At 46.1% G+C, this 19,543-nt stretch overlaps 1 protein-coding gene across 3 annotated transcripts in view; it reads right to left on the reverse strand.

Annotated features, from left to right (window-relative positions):
- Positions 1–19,543, reverse strand: part of ZSWIM8 (zinc finger SWIM-type containing 8) — a 2,353,271-nt gene that overhangs the window by 1,572,367 nt on the left and 761,361 nt on the right. The window lies entirely within an intron of this gene.

The following is a 19,543-nucleotide window of genomic DNA, read 5'->3' on the forward strand; positions in this document are numbered from 1 at the left end:
CGGTCAGCTTTTTTAAGCATATAGTGGACATCCAGTCAAGTCTAGTTTATTTGGGTTGTTCTCTGCTGAGAACACATTTTAAAAATACGTTTATTAAACACTAATAAAATAATAATTTCAATAACATTTTTAAAAAGTTTTTAAAATTTGAACAAATTATTAAACACAAATTCATCAGTTGGTGATTTAAGAAGCGTAATCAAACCCTGCGCAGAAGTACTATTGCATTTAGTTTGAATTCATTTTAAGTACCGATTTCTGACCTCAACCAATGTCGAATTAGGGCATACAAACAGAACATGCTGCAAATCTTGCACTCCTCCATTGCAGAGTTCACAAATACTAGTGGCATTTTCTTTGTGGTTCCATCCAGAAGTAAATGATTTTAAAGAGAGAATCCCAAGCCATAATAAAATAATGCATCGCCGAACTCCATGCCTTCAGGTAAAACAAATGTACTGGTGCAAATGTTCTATTGACTCTGCATAAAGCTCATAATGATGCAATTTGGAACAATGCTTAATGTCAAGATCGTAACGTATCCTCTGCGTTAGATGTTTTAAGATGAGCCTCAAGTGCGCATGAGTACAAGATTTCAGTACTGCGGTCGTACAGTTTGATAATTTAAAAGCTGTAATAAAATTTTGACAAAAAGTATACTTCGTTGATTCGATTTCAAAAGTCTCAATTTTTAATACAAATCTTAAGGTACCTTGTTCTGCATGTATAAGGTTATAAGCCCATCTTATTATGTTAGTGATAGCTCTGGTATATGAGCTGACTAAAGAAAGCTCAAGGCGCAGAGCTTGTGCAGGAACTGCTTGGTGGACTTTAATCATTTTACGAACTATTTTCCCTTCTTTGGTTTGCATTTGTTGCCAATGTCTTACTGGAATATATTCCAAAGCGTACGATAAAATGGGTGGAATTTTGGAGCTAAAAATCTGTAAAAGACGTAAAAGAGGAAAAAAGCAATTGTGCCCAGAGGAGGAATATAAACGTCGGAGAGCCCCGACATGCACATCTGATTTACGGCCCAAATGTTGCAGATGAGGGGAATTTTGTAACGTTTTTGTAAATATTCCCCCTAAATAGGTATGTTCTTTAACCACTTAAAGCGGTTTCCCCCCTAAAGTCCAATTGAATTTTATGTATTGTTTTCTTCCTCTGAACTGAACTATTTTCGTTTTAGTTACATTTGAAACAAAAAAAATGCTTCTGTGTATCTGGTAAGTACTTGTAAATTCTTATGTAGGCCGAATGGGGTAAGGTCTAAAATAACCACATCATTGGCATACATCATAATGTGGATTTCGATGATGATATTTTTGGGGGAAGTTAATGACCTGTGTAAAACAATGCGGAAGATCACTTAGGTATAGAGAGAAAAGGAGCAGGCTTAAAGCAATTGTTTGAAAAACACTTGGCCAAAGTAGATTTAAAACATCACATAGGCACAAAACACAATGTTTCAAATTAACTTAAACATGTTCCTTAGTATGTCCACAAGACAACTTTGTATCAAAAATATATTTTTTATTATTCTTTTTTTCTTTAAATATTCAAGTACCAAAAAACTCTCTTTTATATATACATGATATATGTTTCACTTGATTAATTCCAGAGAGATAAAGCAAATGTTATCAATATTCTATCAGGCAGATATCTGTTCTGCTTTTTGATACTTCTCCTACTGCATCATACATTTGACCGGTTATCTTTGAAAGTAGATCTTACATTACATATATGTACTAAAACATTTTCAGATGACATTTATTGTAATATATCTCTTTGAGTGACAAGATCTAATAATTGGTAATTTGATAGATGCTGGTGGATTGTGTAACGCGCGTTTCGGCTTGCGCCTTCCTCAGGACTCCGTCAAGAATGTCTGTTTTTTATTTATCTTTGATTTCTTCTGTACTTTGCCCTTTGTTTTCACCTTGAACTTTTTTTATGTGAGCTGCTTAATTAATTGAAGATTATTCTTCATTATGTCTATCTTCTCAATCTAAGGATCATGTTTCTGTGGCTTGTACAATTCTTGTATTGTCGTTTGGTATCTGGTAAGTACTTGTAAATTCTTATGTAGGCCGAATGAGGAAAGGTCTAAAATAACCACATCATTGGCATACATCATAATGTGGATTTTACATGATGATATTTTTGGGGGAAGTTAATGACCTGTGTAAAACAATGCGGAAGATCACTTAGGTATAGAGAGAAAAGGAGCAGGCTAAAAGGCAACCTTGCCCAAGACCGTGCGGTGTAACTATTGGTCGAGTGAGTCCCTTCCCTTTCCCCATTTGTTCTTGACACCATGTTTCTGAGTATAATGATGTAATTATATGAAGAACATTATTTAGAATGCCCAGTTTTCTAAGCTTCTTCCAGAGTGTAGGTCTGTCTACTCTGTCGAAATCGGTTGTAAAATCAACAAAGACAGAGTAGACGACCTGCGATTTTGACACAACATATTGATCTATTACTGTTTGTAACACCGCTATGTTGTCGGTTACGGAGTGTTTTTGTCGAAACCCTGCTTGATTTATAGGGATCACTTGAGAAAGCCCAATCTTTAAGATGATCCAGGACGCTTGCTGCAAAGATCTTACCTGTAGCGACCAACAAGGCGAACTTTCGATAATTGCAGGGAAGCAACTGAAAACCCTTATTAAATATTGGGATCACAAAGCTCCCCCTCCATGATTTTGGGATTACCGGTGGCGTGGCAGTGAGAATAGAGGGGGGCTAGAAACTTGCTCCATTCTTCTGGGTTGCTGTGAAGTACTTTTATCGGAATCTGAGCCGGACCCACTGCAGCAGAAGATTTAGTACTCTTTATAAGATATTCTATTTGCCAAGATGCTGGAGCAAGGTTATCTTGAATATTTTCCACTGATTTGCTTGGTTGACTCGAATTTAATTTGTATAAGTTGTGTAGATATGTTTCCCATTCAGTTGGGCAAACTGGTGAGGTTTGCAGGGATTTCTTTGTACCGGTTTCTTTAGCAATTAAGCTCCAGCATGCTCAATTATTTTTTTTGTTTAGCTGCAATCTGAATATCAACCCAGTTTTGATCCTGATGAGTTTTTCGATTTTTTTTCTTTCAGGCAGCGATTTTTAAAGTTTTTAGGTCGAAGCCTAGCGTAAGACTACGCACATGCGCAGTCTCGCTGGCGAGATCTTATGATCTGAGGAGCTTTCACTAGCAGGCTGTAAGCCCCTGAGGTTCTAAAAACCTGGATTCGTGTAATTATTCGGGACTCGAGAATTAAAACTTTGTCGAAACATGACGATTTTGGTATCAAAAGACCGAGAATGACGAGTACATCATCTACATGTATTTTCAGCATATTCGAGTGACTATTTCACCATTAAATCGTCACTTACATTCTGAACCCTTGGCTTCCATTTATGTGTTGCCCTTTACATAGGCCTTAATCCAGCTGAATTCGATTCCACAAGGACACATACTCCTTAATCGACTTTTCCATGACCTGTACAAGTTGGAACCATTGCCCCAGGCCGAACTCGTTAAGTCAGTTCCCCTCCCAGTGGCCGAGCAAGATAGCATCTAGGCTCAACAAACCATAAAACCATTTCAGCGCGCACACCTGCCATATCTCGCTCACATCTATCTCCACTCTTTTCACTTACTTTATGGTGGGGAGGTGCCCGTTTTTATTAGGGGTCCAGTGATATCTGATAAAATGTTGGGCCTTGCCAAATGATTTGTTGTAGGCAGCACGAAGTGAAATATGGACATGTCATCATGACTCTGCTTTTTCATTGTACTAAAAATATGTTAACGATTTACTTTACAACCAAGAATGTTTTGCCTGAAGCCTAAAATTGTGTATAAGAAGAGAAGCCTGACTTTGTAAAGGCGAGCAGTCTCCTGAGAATATACTTCCCCGTGTGTTGTATTCTAGGACACTTGTTACCTTGGTTGCAGCCAATAAAATCGATCCTTGACTTCACCTAGAAGACTGAGTTTCTGTGGTCTGGATCAGGAAGAACCCGAGGTCTCTGGGTGTGTATTCCCTGACACCGCTGGGTTACCGGTGTCTGTGCCGGTTCTTAAAAACCCAGTACCTCAGCTGGCGCCCAACGTTTGGGGCGATTCCAGTGGTACCAGTCAGCCTGAAGATCGTGAGGAGCTTCGTGTGAAAATTCCGGAGGACGGCCAACCACCTCATCGACCCCTGCATGTCGACGTGGTCCGAAGGTCTTTGCTGCGAGGTTCCCCGCTTCCCGACGGCTACAAGGACTGCTGCCCTGGCTATCGCCCTGATTTGGACCCTTTGAAGTTTGGTAGAGCGAAACACTAAGACGAGTCTTCTGGTGACGTCAACGATATTTCAGTTAAGTATAAGTGGAGCGTCTCCCAGTCCTTAGTTGGTCTCAAGTTTTGGGTATCCTTTGGAAAAAGTTTTGTGTTGGTACTTGCAAGCACCAAAACCGAAGGACTCGTGTATTCACGAGAAATATCGTAATCGATAATCCTTTGAAGTTTGGAACTAGACTAGAGAGCGAAGATGCCTAGTCTTAGACTTGGAAACTTGTTTTGTCTTGGTGGTAATAATAGGGACCCCCGATTGGAGGACTCATGTCCGGTTCCTCCAGTTGGAACTCCGACTTACGAACTATATGTGAAACATGGGGTAGGCCCCATCACCTACAACGAAGTATGGATTAAATACACCAGAAAAGATGGTGTTTTAAAATGGCCCCAATATGGTAGCTTTGATTCCGAAATCTTAGACAACCTTGAAGTAAAACTCTTTAAAAAGAAAGCCCGGCCGGCGATGTTTGACTCTTTCCGCTTATGGCGTAAAGAAGCCAAACAAAAAGAAATTAAATTAGCTAAGAAAAATAAGAGAGAAGGGGGACTTTCAGTAATGCAAGCTGCTGTGCAGTTTAAAGATAATGAAGAAGAGCAGATGAATGAGCAGTTGCACAGGCAACGTAAAATGGCAATAGATAAGTGTTATCCAGTTTTGCCGTCTCTTCAGCAAGAGGCAGCAAAAGAGCATGAAAAAGACCCATTAATGTCGCATTTACTAAATTCACCACCCCCCTATGCGCAGAACGCCACAGCACCCCCGCAACCTTTAGTTACGCAAACTACGCCTCCTGCTCCTCCACAGCACCCACCAGCTGTTCTTCAGCTGGCTCCTACTTCTTCGGTGCAGCCTTCTCCAGGCCCACCGACCACCTCTGTTTCACCTGTGTTTTCTACGATTTTGCCTACTGTATTTTTCACGTCGCCTAATGCTCCCTCTACGATTTTGCCTAGTGCACCCCCTATTTCCCCTGATACCTCTTCTGCTATCTCTGCCCCTGCCTTATCTCACCCCGTTTTTCCATCCGTTCTTCCTTCAGTTTCACCTTCCATTGGGCAGAAAATGGCCAGCACCGTTACTAACCTTCTTGTACCTCTTATCGGGTCGCCTACCACGACCCCTAACATGGGAAGAAGACAGTTGCGAAGTCAACTACCTGATTATCAAGAGAGATTCACTGAATAGTTTAGCACGGAAATGGGTCATGGACACCGTAAAATATGATGTACAGTCTGTCATGGAAGTCTTCCATCAATGGGAAGCAGCGACACAGAGATATGTTTTCGAACAGATGTGTGTTTTCCTTTGCGAGGATTTAGAAGACAATGATCAGGAATGCATCCCACGAGAGATGTGTCGTGTACGGTTTAAGTTCGGAGAAGGTATGATTGTAGGTCCAGATGTGGAGAAAGCAGTTGAAATGTTGTTATCATATCGGAGTAAGGGGAGCAGTTCTGAGTCACAATCTGAGCCTAATACATCCAGTAGGAAAAAGGCGCGACAATACCCTATGAGAGAAGTTCCCCCACAATGGAGAGAGGGTGACACGACTGCTGTCCCACCTATTCTGCCACACTTTCAGCGTGTATGGGTACATGTCTCATGGAAACAAGCTGAAGTTTTAGCACTCAAACAAACATTACCAGATCCGCGTAAAAATTCTGCAGGGTACTATAAAGAGTTGTCGCAAACTGCTGGGTCATGTATAATGAATTTAGCTGACATCGATATGTTATTTGGGAATGTTGTTCCACAGCCTTTATGGGGTAAAATCCGTCATATAGATCATGATCAGGAATTAGGTGACACATGGGCTAATATTACTGCTGCAGATGCCCGACAAGTTGGTGGTGCCAAGCCTGAGCCTTTGATTGCAGAACTCCCTGGCAAAATAGTAGATTACATGAAAACGATAATGCCTGCAATACGCGTAAATTGGGATAAGTTGTCTGCATGCAAGCGGAAGAAAGAAGAAACAGTCTCAGACTTCTTCACCAGATTTGAAGAAACATTTGTCGACCACAGCGGTCAAGATATTACCACAGAAGGTGGTCAGAGATTGTTTGTCGATAAATTCGTGCACAATCTGCTTCCAGAATTGTGTAAAAAGTTAAAAGATTCAGAAAGTTCTTGGGCTGTTTCGTCTTCAGCACAGATATTGGCTACTGCACAATATTACGAAAATAGAGACAAGGATGAGAAAGATAGAGCAGAAAAGAAAACTAAGGAACTGAAAACGAAGGTTTTGCTACAGCAAGCCTATCCGCCACGTGGTGGTGGTAATCAAAATAATAATGGTCAGAATCACTACCAAAATACTTTTCAGCAGCCTCAACAGTATCAGAGGAACTCGCAAAGAGTCGAGTACACTCAGCCACGTGTATCTGTAGGCCCCAACCAGTGTTTATATTGCAAACAAGAGGGTCATTTCAAGTATAATTGTCCTATTCTATTACAACGTGCAAATGGAGTTTCTGGTGTTAGAGGTCGTGGCAGTCAGCAAGCACCTAGAGGTAGAGGGCGTGGAAACACCGCTCAGAACACACGTCCCCTTCCACCACAAAACTCTATGAACAGGTTTGATCAGCAAAATAACGCATCTGATAGGACAGCTCAATACTACGTTGATTATTACACAGAAGATGAGCAGTGGGAAGATAATGATTGCTAGGACAGCCATAGACAAAGAGAGGGAGTTGTTTCAGTTCCAGTAGATCAGAGTGGACCTTACGTTGAGGTGATTACATCAGGTGTGTCAGAGCCTTTTCTGTTGGATACTGGTGCTACAAAGAGTTCTATTATGCACTCCAAACTCCCTGGCGCACCTTTGTCTGGCGAAATGAACCGTTTCTGTAGGTTTTTCTGGCGCCCCAGTTAGAAATCCGATTTCTGACCCTTTATCTCTTTCTGTTGGTCCTTGTGAATTCGAAGCACCCCTTATTCTGACAACAGGTTGTGGTGAAAATTTGCTAGGATTGGATTTGTTAAAAAGATTGTATGCGACTTTGTACTGTTCTCCTTCAGGAGTACAGCTTACTTTAGGTAAGAAAGTAGTTTCTCCCATGTATTTGTCGAGAGATGCACTTCCAGCAGAATTGTCACTTCTCCCAGATATTCTTTGGGCCACTGGTCCTAATGATGTAGGTCTTTTAGAAATTCCACCATATGTTGTAACATTGAAGTCCAACGTCAACATGCCACGAATTCCCCAATACAAAATATCTAATGAGGGTGAAAAAGCTTTGCTAGCGATTGTTTACGAATTGATTGAAAAGGATGTGATTGAAGAAACACGAGGCAACGTTTGCAATAGTCCTGTTCTGCCTGTTTTAAAACGAACTGACCCTTCACAGCCACCTGTGTACAGATTCGTAATTGATCTTCGAGAAGTGAATAAGATAGTTGTGCCACAATTCCCAGTTGTTCCAGACATTACCACATTATTGACTATGATTCCAGCTTCTGCTTCATGGTTTTCGGTGATTGACCTAAAGAATGCTTTCTTCAGCATCCCAATTGCTGAGGAGAGCAGGGATATTTTTTCTTTCAGTTTAGGAGGTCGCAGTTTCCGCTTTAAACGCGCTCCTCAAGGCTACTGTGAAAGCCCATCAATATACAGTCAAGCTCTGAAAACACAGCTTGACACGATTGTTTTACCTAAAGGTGCTACTCTTGTACAGTATGTGGATGATTTGCTCATTGCTGCAGATACTAAGAAAATTTGTAAAAAGGCCACGTTGACATTATTGCGTCATCTGTGTGATCTGCATCACAAGGTGTCACTTTCCAAGCTTCAATATTGCCGACAAGAAATGACCTACTTAGGTCACCTCTTATCGAAGGAGGAAAGGAAACTGACCCCAGAAAGGAATCAGGCAATAGCGAAATTGAGTGTGCCAAGAACACAGAGAGAAGTGCATGCATTCTTGGGCATTACATCGTACTGTAGACAGTGGATTCCAAATTTTTCGTTATTGGCGAAACCCTTGGTGGCATTAACGTGTAAAAATACACCCAATCCCATTCCTTGGTCTGAAGAGTGTCAGAAAAGTTTTCTCGAATTACGCACAGCATTATGTTCGGCTCCTGTGTTAGGTACCCCCAACTACAGTAAGCCTTTCACATTGTATGTCCACGAGAAGGAGGGCTGTGCATTGTCTGTGTTGACTCAGTTGTTTGCAGGTAGACAGCGGCCATGCGCCTATTTTTCGTCAACTTTGGATCTAGTAGCTAAAGCATTGCCAAGTTGTTTAAGGGCCACAGCAGCAGCAGCTGTTTCTATTCGACAGTCTGCTGGTCTAGTAATGAATAATACACTAATCGTGATGGTCCCGCATGCAGTAGACACATTGTTAAATAGAACTAAGACACAGCACTTAACTAGTGCTCGGTTGTCCAGTTACGAATTAACACTGTTAGCGAGCCATGTGCACATAAAAAGGTGCAGTACCTTAAATCTAGCCACGTTGTTACCAATTGCAGAGGAATCGGATGCTTTAGAACAGCACGATTGTTTCCTCACAACAGAGGAAGAGACAAAAGGGAGAGTGGATTTATTTGACACTCCTCTTGCTGAATGTGATGGTACGTTATGGGTGGATGGTTCATGCTTTAAGCTCCCAAATGGGAACGTGACTGCAGCATATGCTGTCACAACTTTGCACACAGTTGTCGAAACTGCACGAGTACCACATGGTTCAGCTCAAGCTGCAGAATTAGTCGCACTCACGAGAGCATGTGTATTGTCTAAAGGAATGAAAGTAAATATCTACACCGACAGCCAGTATGCTTTTGGCGTGGCTCACAGTTTCGGACAATTGTGGAGAGAACGTGGGTTCCTGACTTCGCATGGAGCTAAGATTCAGCATGGTCAGTTGGTGAATGAGCTTCTTGAATCACTGACCTTGCCTCTGCAAATGGCGATTGTGAAGTGTAGTGCTCACAAGAAGGTGACTGATGATGTTGGTCGTGGGAATACATTTGCTGATGAGATCGCTAAAGAAACGGCAAAGAATGTGACGAGTCGAATGTATGTTGCAGGCCCTGAAAGATGGACTGGTGATGTTGGAATATGTGAGGACACGATAGAGAGTGTGAAGTCCATCCAAGCTGAGGCCACAGAGAAAGAGTTGAGCACGTGGAGAGAGAGTACAGGTAGAATGGATGCAAATGGTTGTTGGATTGAATTGACAGAGCATCAGAGATGGTTGTTACCCGATGCATATGTGCTTGCAGTAGTTACAATGGCTCATGGAATGGCTCATATCAGCGTGAAAGGGATTTGCGAGTTGTTGGCCCCAGTATGGAAGAATTCAGGGATTCCCAAGTGTGCAGAGAATGTTGTCAAGAATTGCATGGTATGTCTGAAGCACAATCCTGGTAGGGGAACCCCAACTCCAGCTGGTCATTTTGCACCTCCTACGTATCCGTTCGAGGTTTTGCAGCTAGATTTCATACACATGGAGAGGTGCAACAACTTAAAATACGTGCTCGTTGTTGTTTGTGCTTTCTCAAGATGGGTAGAAGCCTATCCCCTAAAAGACAATACTGCCTTGTCCACAGCAAAAGCCCTTGTGAAAGAATATTTCCCCAGGTTTGGAATGCCTAGAATGGTCTGGTCTGACAACGGAAGTGAATTTGTGGGTCGTGTGATGAAAAGAGTGTGTGAAGGACTAGGCATTAGGCAGAAGTTCCACGCTGCAAATCACCCCCAATCAGCTGGATTAGTAGAATGTTACAATGGCACTTTAAAACTTAAATTGGCCAAAATCCAAGCGAGCACAGGTCTTATATGGCCTGACGCTCTACCCTTAGCACTCCTATCCACCAGAATGACTGTGCATTCGCGAGTGAAACTCAGCCCTTACGAAATTGTCTTTGGCCGGCCAGCCAACATATGGGGAGTGCCTAGGCCCATGAAGTTCAGTGAGCTAGAACACCCTATTTTGCTTGATTACTTGTATGAATTGACGGCTAAATTGCGTGTTTTGCATCAACAGGTCCACAACACCCTGCCTCCGGTCTCTGAGACTCCAGGTCACTCCATTGTCCCTGGTTCTTGGATCCTCGTGAAAAACTTCCAGAGAACAAAGAACGACCAGCCCAGGTGGACCGGGCCACACCTCGTCCTTCTTTCCACGAGGTCAGCCGTTCGAGTGGAGGGGAAGGCCAACTGGATCCACGGGGTCCACTGCAAGAGAATCCCTTCACCTCCGCCACATGACCAGTGGGTCCAGAAGGGTGTCACTGACTCAGAGCTTACAACTGTGCCACGTGTCATACCTGTCAGCGATGACCGTGTAAAAGAAACTAACCCTGAATGTGAAAGCGAGGACATTTTTCAAGAGACTGTGCCACCATCAGAACAATTGAACTTTTTGGAGCCTGAACTCCTGTTTCGGGACCAGACAGTACCAGGAAAAAGACGCTACAATTTGCGACCGAGAAAAACGAACTAACACAAGTGATTCCTTTTTATGATTTGAGACCAAGACCTATGGACAAATAAATATATCCTTTTTCCTCCCAAATACTCTTTTTGAAAGTGCAGCTCTCCCATTTAGGAAACTTGCTTATTTTTGTTTTTCGAACCGCCATCCGGGTTCCGCTGCTAGGGCCGCGGTTGATTAAAGTCTTTTGGGTGCAGCTGACGACGTTAGGTCGGTAGTTCTGGTTGGTCCAAGGGAGTTGCCCTAGACTGACGGAAGCATCCTTTAGCAGAGGCAACCTCCCACCGCGGGCAGCACTTTAGAGAGGATGGAGTTTCCTGATGTGGAGAGACCTGCCAAACACATGAACTTTAAGCAGAGACTGTGTAACACGATGACAAAGAAAAGTTTTATAATATTGTGTATTTTTATGCTGTCCAGCGTAATGATCTTTTTGATAAGTTATGTTTTATTCTCTTTCCATGTAACATTTGCGCCCACTGCATCACCCATACCTCCTCCTACTGTTTCCTCTCATTCTTTCCACCCTCTGCCTGACCACGAATCAAATAGGAGATTAGAGTTCGTTAATAACTCCTTTGTTCAGTTATTACACCAACACCAACTTGTAATGAACACAACTAACTGTTGGGTGTGCGATCTCATGCCACACACAACGGATAAAGGTATCCCCTATTTGGTCCTGCCATTTAGTCACAATGGTTCAGTATGGGCATATAGGACAATGTTCATATATGCACGAGAAGTCCAACCCCTACGTTCTGTCAAAGACAACCTCAAGACTAGCGCCCTAGTCAAAGGTATAGTTGACATGATCAAGGAAGTAACTTCTTATGAAGATACTCCGGATGATGAGATATTTGCATATGTAGGTTGGAACGTGACCGGATATGGCACTACGTTAAGTGAGAAACAGCAAGCCAGAAGATCCTCCCCTATCTGGATCGTACCCCATCAGGGTCACCTGTGTCTGCAAGGTATTGGCAAGAATCCCAGAGCTCAGCTAGGGAAGAGTATCTGTACAGAAACATATGTTTTTGGATCTCAGACTTCCCCTGCGTTTTTAGCCGCTAAGGGTACTTATTTCATCTGCCATGATAGAGCCTACACATGGTTGCCCCCTGACTTCTCGGGCTCATGTTTTGTTTCATTCCTGTTGCCTCCCACCTACACAGCAGCGGCGGATTACAACCGGACAAGGGTAGTTAGAGGTGTTTTGAGTAAAGAAGACACTGCAGGTCAAGAATTTGGGGACTTTGCAAAGGGTTTTCTGCCGTTCTGGGGATCCATGGCCAACAGCAGAAACATAAGGCAATTAACAAGGGTAGTTGAATCCACCGTGACTGAAACTGCTGGTGCCCTTAGTAACTTGACTGCTGAGTTCCAGTCGGATCGACTGATGACCCTTCAAAACAGGGCCGCTTTAGATGTCATACTTGCAGACCGAGGTGGGGTATGCAGATTAATCCAATCTAGTTGCTGTATTTTCATCCCTGATAACGCTCCAACAGTGTACCAGGCCATCTCCAAACTACATAAGATTTCCGAATCTATTCATGTGGATAAAGGAGATTGGTCGTTAATGGAATGGTTCTGGGAACTGATATCTGCCTGGGGATGGAAAATTCTGATGGTCATTGGGATGGTCTTAGCCATTCTTTTCCTGTTCTGTCTGTGCATACAGTGTGCTCCTGCAATATGTGGCCTCTGTGTTACATCATGTGTAAGGAAGCCTATGTCAAAAGATGAACTAAGTACTAGAATGATGTTACAGCAACATCTCAATGACTTTAGGAATATAGACCTGGACTCAGACTAACATGAGGATAGATTAATTGCCTAAGTAAGGGCAAAAGGAGGGATTGAGGTTCTAAAAATCTGGATTCGTGTAATTATTCTGGACTCGAGAATTAAAACTTTGTCGAAACATGACGAATTTGGTATCAAAAGACCGAGAATGACGAGTACATCATGTACATGTATTTTCAGCATATTCGAGTGACGATTTCACCATTAAATCGTCACTTACATTCTGAACCCTTGGCTTCCATTTATGTGTTGCCCTTTATATAGGCCTTAATCCAGCTGAATTCGATTCCACAAGGACACATACTCCTTAATCGACTTTTCCATGACCTGTACAAGTTGGAACCATTGCCCCAGGCCGAACTCGTTAAGTCAGTTCCCCTCCCAGTGGCCGAGCAAGATAGCATCTAGGCTCAACAAACCATAAAACCATTTCAGCGCGCACACCTGCCATATCTCGCTCACATCTATCTCCACTCTTTTGCTTCACTTACTTTATGGTGGGGAGGTGCCCGTTTTTATTAGGGGTCCAGTGATATCTGATGAAATGTTGGGCCTTGCCAAATGATTTGTTGTAGGCAGCACGAAGTGAAATATGGACATGTCATCATGACTGCTTTTTCTTTGTACTAAAAATATGTTAACGATTTACTTTACAACCAAGAATGTTTTGCCTGAAGCCTAAAATTGTGTATAAGAAGAGAAGCCTGACTTTGTAAAGGCGAGCAGTCTCCTGAGAATATACTTCCCCGTGTGTTGTATTCTAGGACACTTGTTACCTTGGTTGCAGCCAATAAAATCGATCCTTGACTTCACCTAGAAGACTCTGAGTTTCTGTGGTCTGGATCAGGAAGAACCCGAGGTCTCTGGGTGTGTATTCCCTGACACCGCTGGGTTACCGGTGTCTGTGCCGGTTGTTAAAAACCCAGTACCTCACCCCGCCCCACTTTCCCATTGGCCGACGTCACCGTTTACGCTTAACGGTGGCCGGCCATTGGGAAAGAGCATTCTATGACGTACACTTTTCTCTTTTTGAGCCATCCCACTTGGACTGGCTCGTCTGATTTATTTCTGCCGTAAAAGGTTGGTTATCTTTATGGGGGCAAAACACATGGCCCCATAACGATAACAAACCTGGTCAGGCCGTCCAAGTGGGACGGCTCAAAAAAGATAAAAGACTGTCATGGCGAGCGCTTGTTTTCCTCCTTGGTTCTGGGTGAGTCTGATGATGAAAAGTAAAGGCAGGCCCCCAATCGTTTCCGTTGTCCACAACATGCACACATAAAGCATTGGCTAATGCAGCCGCTCTTCAGACCCCCACCATATGAGGGGTGAGGGCTTTGTTTCTGATAAAGCTTAGAGTTCCCAGTCAGCAGCTAAAGGGTCGGCTCTGAACTCAACTGTCAGTGTGGACACTCCCCTGTCCCTGACGCACGATACACAAGCAAGGACGAGAGGAAGGGAGACCCTACACTGCAGGATATTTTACAAGCCCTCACATCTTCTAGTGAGCGACTAGGAACCAAAATCGACTCACAAGTCCCAGATCTGGGCCTGCTCAGGGAAGACCACAAAAAGTTGGCGGACCGCGTTAAAACACTAGGTAAAACACAAAAAACAGTGAAAAAAAAAAAAGAAACAACTGAGGACCAGTTATCGGAGACGCAGCCAGACAAGGTAATAATGCAGCGACTATTGACAGCGCTTGAGACAAAGGTGCGCACATTGGAATTCCGGACCTAAGATGCCGAAAACAGATCACGCAGAAGAAACCTCAGAATCACAGGCTTGCCTGAAAAAATAGAAGGACGCAGTATGATAGACTACCTGGAAAAATGGTTGTGAGAAGAAGTTGTGCCTGAAGGCTTAATGAGCTTCTTTGCCCTAGAGTTGACACTCTGAGTCCCCGCAAAACCACCTTCACCAGGAGTGTCGCCGTGAGTGGTGATAGCAAAGCTCCTGCATTACAGGGACCACATCCTTGCCTAGGCACGCCTCAAAGGAGCCATAGCGGTAGACAACTCAGAGGTGCGAATCTTCCTGGATTTCTCTCAGGAGGTGCAAAGACAGAGATGCTCCTACAGGGAGGTGAAACAGAGACTGCAGCAACTGAACTATAAATATACAACGCAATACCCGGCCACATTGCGAGTAGTCACGGAAAACAGCACAGAGTTCTTCAAGACCTCACGAGAGGCGTCAGACTAGCAGGAGAAACAAGAGGGGATGGCGCCATTGCAAGATCTGGAGAGGAGAAGAAGAAGAACAATCCGTCCCTGAAATCGGAGAACCTAGAGAGAGACTCCAGCCCCTACGAAAGAAGAAGCACAGCTTGAGCGACAAAATGCGATGCAGGTGGTGGCGCTGATCAGCGGTTATGGGAGCAGCCCTGCTCCCGGACCTCACTCCACGGACGGCGTATGATAGGGCCTAGAGGAAGGGGGATGAAGTTAATCACAAGCAGGTTGGCAGCAATGCAAGACATACCTGACCCAACAATGATGTACTGGGGTCGATGGAGGGGGGTGCTGTGGGGGTTCTTTTGGGACCACAGAACTGAAGGGCGGCTGTAGGGATTTGGAGAGCGATGGACGAGGAGCCTTACTCCCTTGCACTTGACTGATAGAACTGTAAGCAGTCTTTTGCAGACTTTTTCACTAAGTTTGAATGGAGGGGGTGTTTTCCTGCTTATCCTGGGGAGTTGGGAGATATGTTTAAAGTTAATATGGGGCGGACACCTTGAGTAGCATCGCACAATGTACTATAAGGGTCTGTGTGGGAAGAGGAGGTCCATGAAGGTGGTTTCACAACAGGATCCTAAAAGGTTGCTATTCTCCTCAAAAAACATTCTCACTGGAGGCGAAAACAGCCAACCTGATCCCCTTATTAGCTTGATAACCATTGTCAGCATGCTAGAGGGTGAACCATGGACACTTGCAAGTATATACAATTTGCCTACATTAATTGAGGATACCCTTCAGACTCTCGGGTCAGCTCTGGCGCACTCTCCACAGGGATAATAAGGTACTTCAATCCAGTGATGGAATCCTCAGTTGATACTATTAACTCCACCATATCCACAAGACGCATATGTGTACGACGGTGGGTGGCCACCCTTGGTTTGATAGATATGTGGGGAAGGACGCACCCACACCATAGACACTACGCACATTACTCCAACAGTTTGCACTCCAGGGTAGATTATCTACTACTCCCAGTCGCTGATACATGCAGGTTGCACTCAACGAAAACTCTATCTCTGGTTTGTCAAACCACGCCACAGTGGAATTAATGAGGGTCTTTGCGCTCCTAAGACCGCGAGGCGTTAGGCATCTAAATACCTGGTGACTGTTGGATACAAGTCTTGCAAAACGGCTCCTGGATACATTGTTTAAATACTTTGAACTCAACTCCAGGCCGCTATTTTTTTTTTTTGATAATCAACTTTATTGAGTATAAAAGACAGCAAAAAGAAATTCATTGGTTGCAGCTTATGAATTAACATATACAGCGGCTCTGAATCAATAAGACATATAGGCAGGAGCAGTCCACTCCAGTCCAGCAGCTCATCCTGCATTACATTAACGGCGGAACATAAAACATCCAATACATCAAGAATCATGGCGGAATCGTGTTGAACCATTTCCCCCATATTTTGTGAAATAATTCTGAAGAACCTTGGGCTTCGAACAGGGCTTCCTCCTGGGTGCCGCACCAATCAACCCTCCTCCTCCACCCTTTCACAGTGGGTGCTGCGGTACGTGACCAGTGCATCGCTATGTCTCTTTTGGACACCGCTGTCCCCAATAGGCGCTTGTCCATCCTGGAACCATCCAGGCGTTAAAGACCCCCAGCAGCATCCGCAGTGGATCATGGGGAACCTCCCATCCCAGAGCTTGTGTGAGTTCCCGCTCCACCCCCCTTCAGAACCTCACCACCACCGGGCAAAGCCATACCATGTGGTAAAAATCAGCGGGGTTGAGCCACATCTCGGGCAGTCTGGGGAGGGTCGCAAGCTGGCACGAAAGAGTCACTCTGGGGTGAGGTAGACCGCGTGTAGGTAGTATATCTGCATGAGGCAAAGCCTGGAGGACGTGGTCAGGGTTCTGGGCGCCATAAGGGCATCTCTCAAATCCGCCTCCTCCAGGGGACCCATCCAGTCCTCCCATCGAGCGCGTAGTTTAGCTAAAGACACTGGGCCATTATTCACTAGGGAGCGGTATATGCGGGACACTCCTCCCCTGCCCAGGTTCCCCATCATATCCTGGGCCTCCAGTGGGCTGAACTCTGGAAGGGAGATCGGCGAGGGGAGATGTGTGTGAATGGCATGGCGCAGCTGCAGATAGCGGAAGTGTTGGGTATGGGGAAGGGCATGGCGCTGCTGTAGGTCTGCAAATGCATGGATGTGGTCCCCTACCCAGACATCCCCGAGGACCGAGATGCCAATCAGATTCCAAAGGAGGAATAAGTTCAGGGACGAAAACTCCCGGAGCCAGGTGCCATGCCAAAGCGGTATCCGACGGGTGAGTGTACCTCACGTGGCGCAGGGCAGCGTGCCAGGCCAGGAGGACCGTCCTAGTAATTGGCGCTAAGGTCTGTGGCACCAGGCTGCCGTATAGGAGCGCTTGGATCTGTGGAAAGTCCGTAGCCTCAAGCTCTACACGGTATGCTGTGTCGGACCAGCCGCCCGCATACCAGTCGTGGATGACTATTAGTTTGGTGGCAAGGTAGTAGAACATAGAGCAGGGTCACCCCTAAACCCCCATCGAAGCTGGTGATGCGGCTATGCGTCAGGGATATACGTGGGCGTCCGCTTCCCCAGAGGAACCGGGACAGGGTCCCATCAAGTTCGCGGAACCAAGTGCAGGAGAGGGGGATGGAGGTGTTTTGTAGAATGTAAAGGAAGCGGGGGAGGACCATCATTTTAAAAAGTGCGCTTCTCCCTAGGGGGTTGAGGGGAAGGGTTTGCCATTTTTTAAGATCATCCTTCATCCGGACGACCAGGGGGGTGATATTCAACACCCACTCGAGTTCCGGCAGGAGGGCCACCCAAATCCCAAGGTACTTAACCGAGTGGTGCCTGAGGGGAATAGATGACTGCCAGTCATAGCACTCCCTGGAGGGATGCAGCGTGACCAATGTGGATTTGGTCGCATTAAGTGGGAGTCCGGAGACCCTTTCGAAGGCAGCGAGGATCTGCAAACACCTGGTGCCCGAACTCGCTTGGTCCGCCAGATATAGAAGCACGTCATCAGCGTAGAGGGCTATTTTATCTACGTGGCCCTCGCTCCAGGCCCATCCCCGGATAAGGGGGTCCCTCCGGATGAGCGTCGCCAGGGGCTCCATTGCTAGCGCAAACAGGAGTGGTGAAAGGGGGCATTCCTGGCGCGTACCTCTGCAGATCGGAAAGGCCTCAGAGAGCTCCCCATTGACAAGCACCCGGGCCCTAGGGTTGGCATAGAGGACCCAGATGAGGCGGCGCAACCGAGGGCCAAAGCCCATTACCTCCAGCACGTCCTGCAGGTAGTCCCAGTTCACCGTGTCGAAGGCCTTCTCGAAGTCAAGGAAGAGAAGGGCCAGGTACGGGGACAGGCGGGCACGGTGGGCCAAGGCCAGGTGGAGACGGCGGATGCAATGACGGATGCCCCGGGCCGGCATGAACCCGCATTGGTCGGGATGGACCAGATCCTGCATGAGAGATTTAAGCCTCTGGGCCAGTATCGTGGCTAAGAGCTTGATCTCAGTGTTGATAAGCGAGATTGGGCGGTAGTCCGCAGAGCTCATGGAGGGTGGCTGGGTCTTAGGGATGACCACTATCGTAGCCAGGTCGGACTCAAGGGGGAAAGAGCCGGTCTCCGCCTCATGCTGGAAGAGGATCAGTAGTCGGGGAGCCAGGATATCCCAGAAGGCAGCGTAGTACTCCTGAGGATACCCGTCAGGGCCAGGCATCTTGCCAGAGTGTAGGAGGGGGATGGCCTCCAAAACTTCGTCCAAGGTAAAGGGGCGGTCCAGGGCTTCCGTAGAGTCACGAGTGAGAGGCGGGAGCCGGGCACCAGCCCCTTCGAGCTGGGTGGTCAGGGGCGCTTGCGCTGGTCGCGCCGCATAGAGGCGCGCGTAGAAGTGTGCAAAGGTTCTGGCTATGGTCGCAGAGGTCACCTGGAGGGTACCGTCTTGCGCACGGACCTCTGGAATAATGCGATGAAATTTGGGATAAGAGACCAAGTTATGGAGGAGTTTTCCGTTTTTGTCCCCCCAACCATATACCCGCGCCACCGACGATCGGCACAGCATTTGGGTCGAGGCCAAGGAGATCTATCGGATTTCCTCTCGAACCAGCGCCAACTGCCGGGTGGGGTCCGCGCGCCCAGCAAGCAACTGCTCTGCCTCCAACCACGCAGCCCGGGATTCCAGCTCCGCAAGCCGAGCCGTTTGGTCCGCACGTTTGGCATGTACAAGCCCCCTTGCCACTCCGCAAATCACGGCCTTGCCGGCTTCACACAGGGTCACCGGCGAGGGAACTGAACCCTCGGTGGTGGAGAAATAATGGCCTAGCTCCTGTCCCAGCGAGTCCACCAGTGCGGAGTCTTATAGGAACCAAGCGTTGAGACGTCAGACCGCCCGCGGACCCATCGGGGAAGATCCAAGTCGGAGAGAGACGGGGGAATGGTCTGACAGTCCCCTGGGCAGAATAGCCGCTCCAGAGACCAGGGGGCAGTCAGTGGCCGCAAGCAGGAGAAGGTCGATACGGGAATGGGTGTGGTGGGAGGCCGATGTGTGGGTATATTGCGCCCTGCGGGGATTCCAGATCCGCCACACGTCGCAAAGCCCCAGAGCCGAGGCCCAGCTCGACAGAGCAGCAGCTGAGGAAATTCGGAGCGCAACCACTGTGAGGCCATACGGAAGGGAGGAAAGAACCCGTGTAAGGCATCGAAGTGTCG

This window comes from Lissotriton helveticus, chromosome 5_1 (genome assembly GCF_964261635.1).
Source record: "Lissotriton helveticus chromosome 5_1, aLisHel1.1, whole genome shotgun sequence".
Classification (NCBI taxonomy): domain Eukaryota; kingdom Metazoa; phylum Chordata; class Amphibia; order Caudata; family Salamandridae; genus Lissotriton; species Lissotriton helveticus.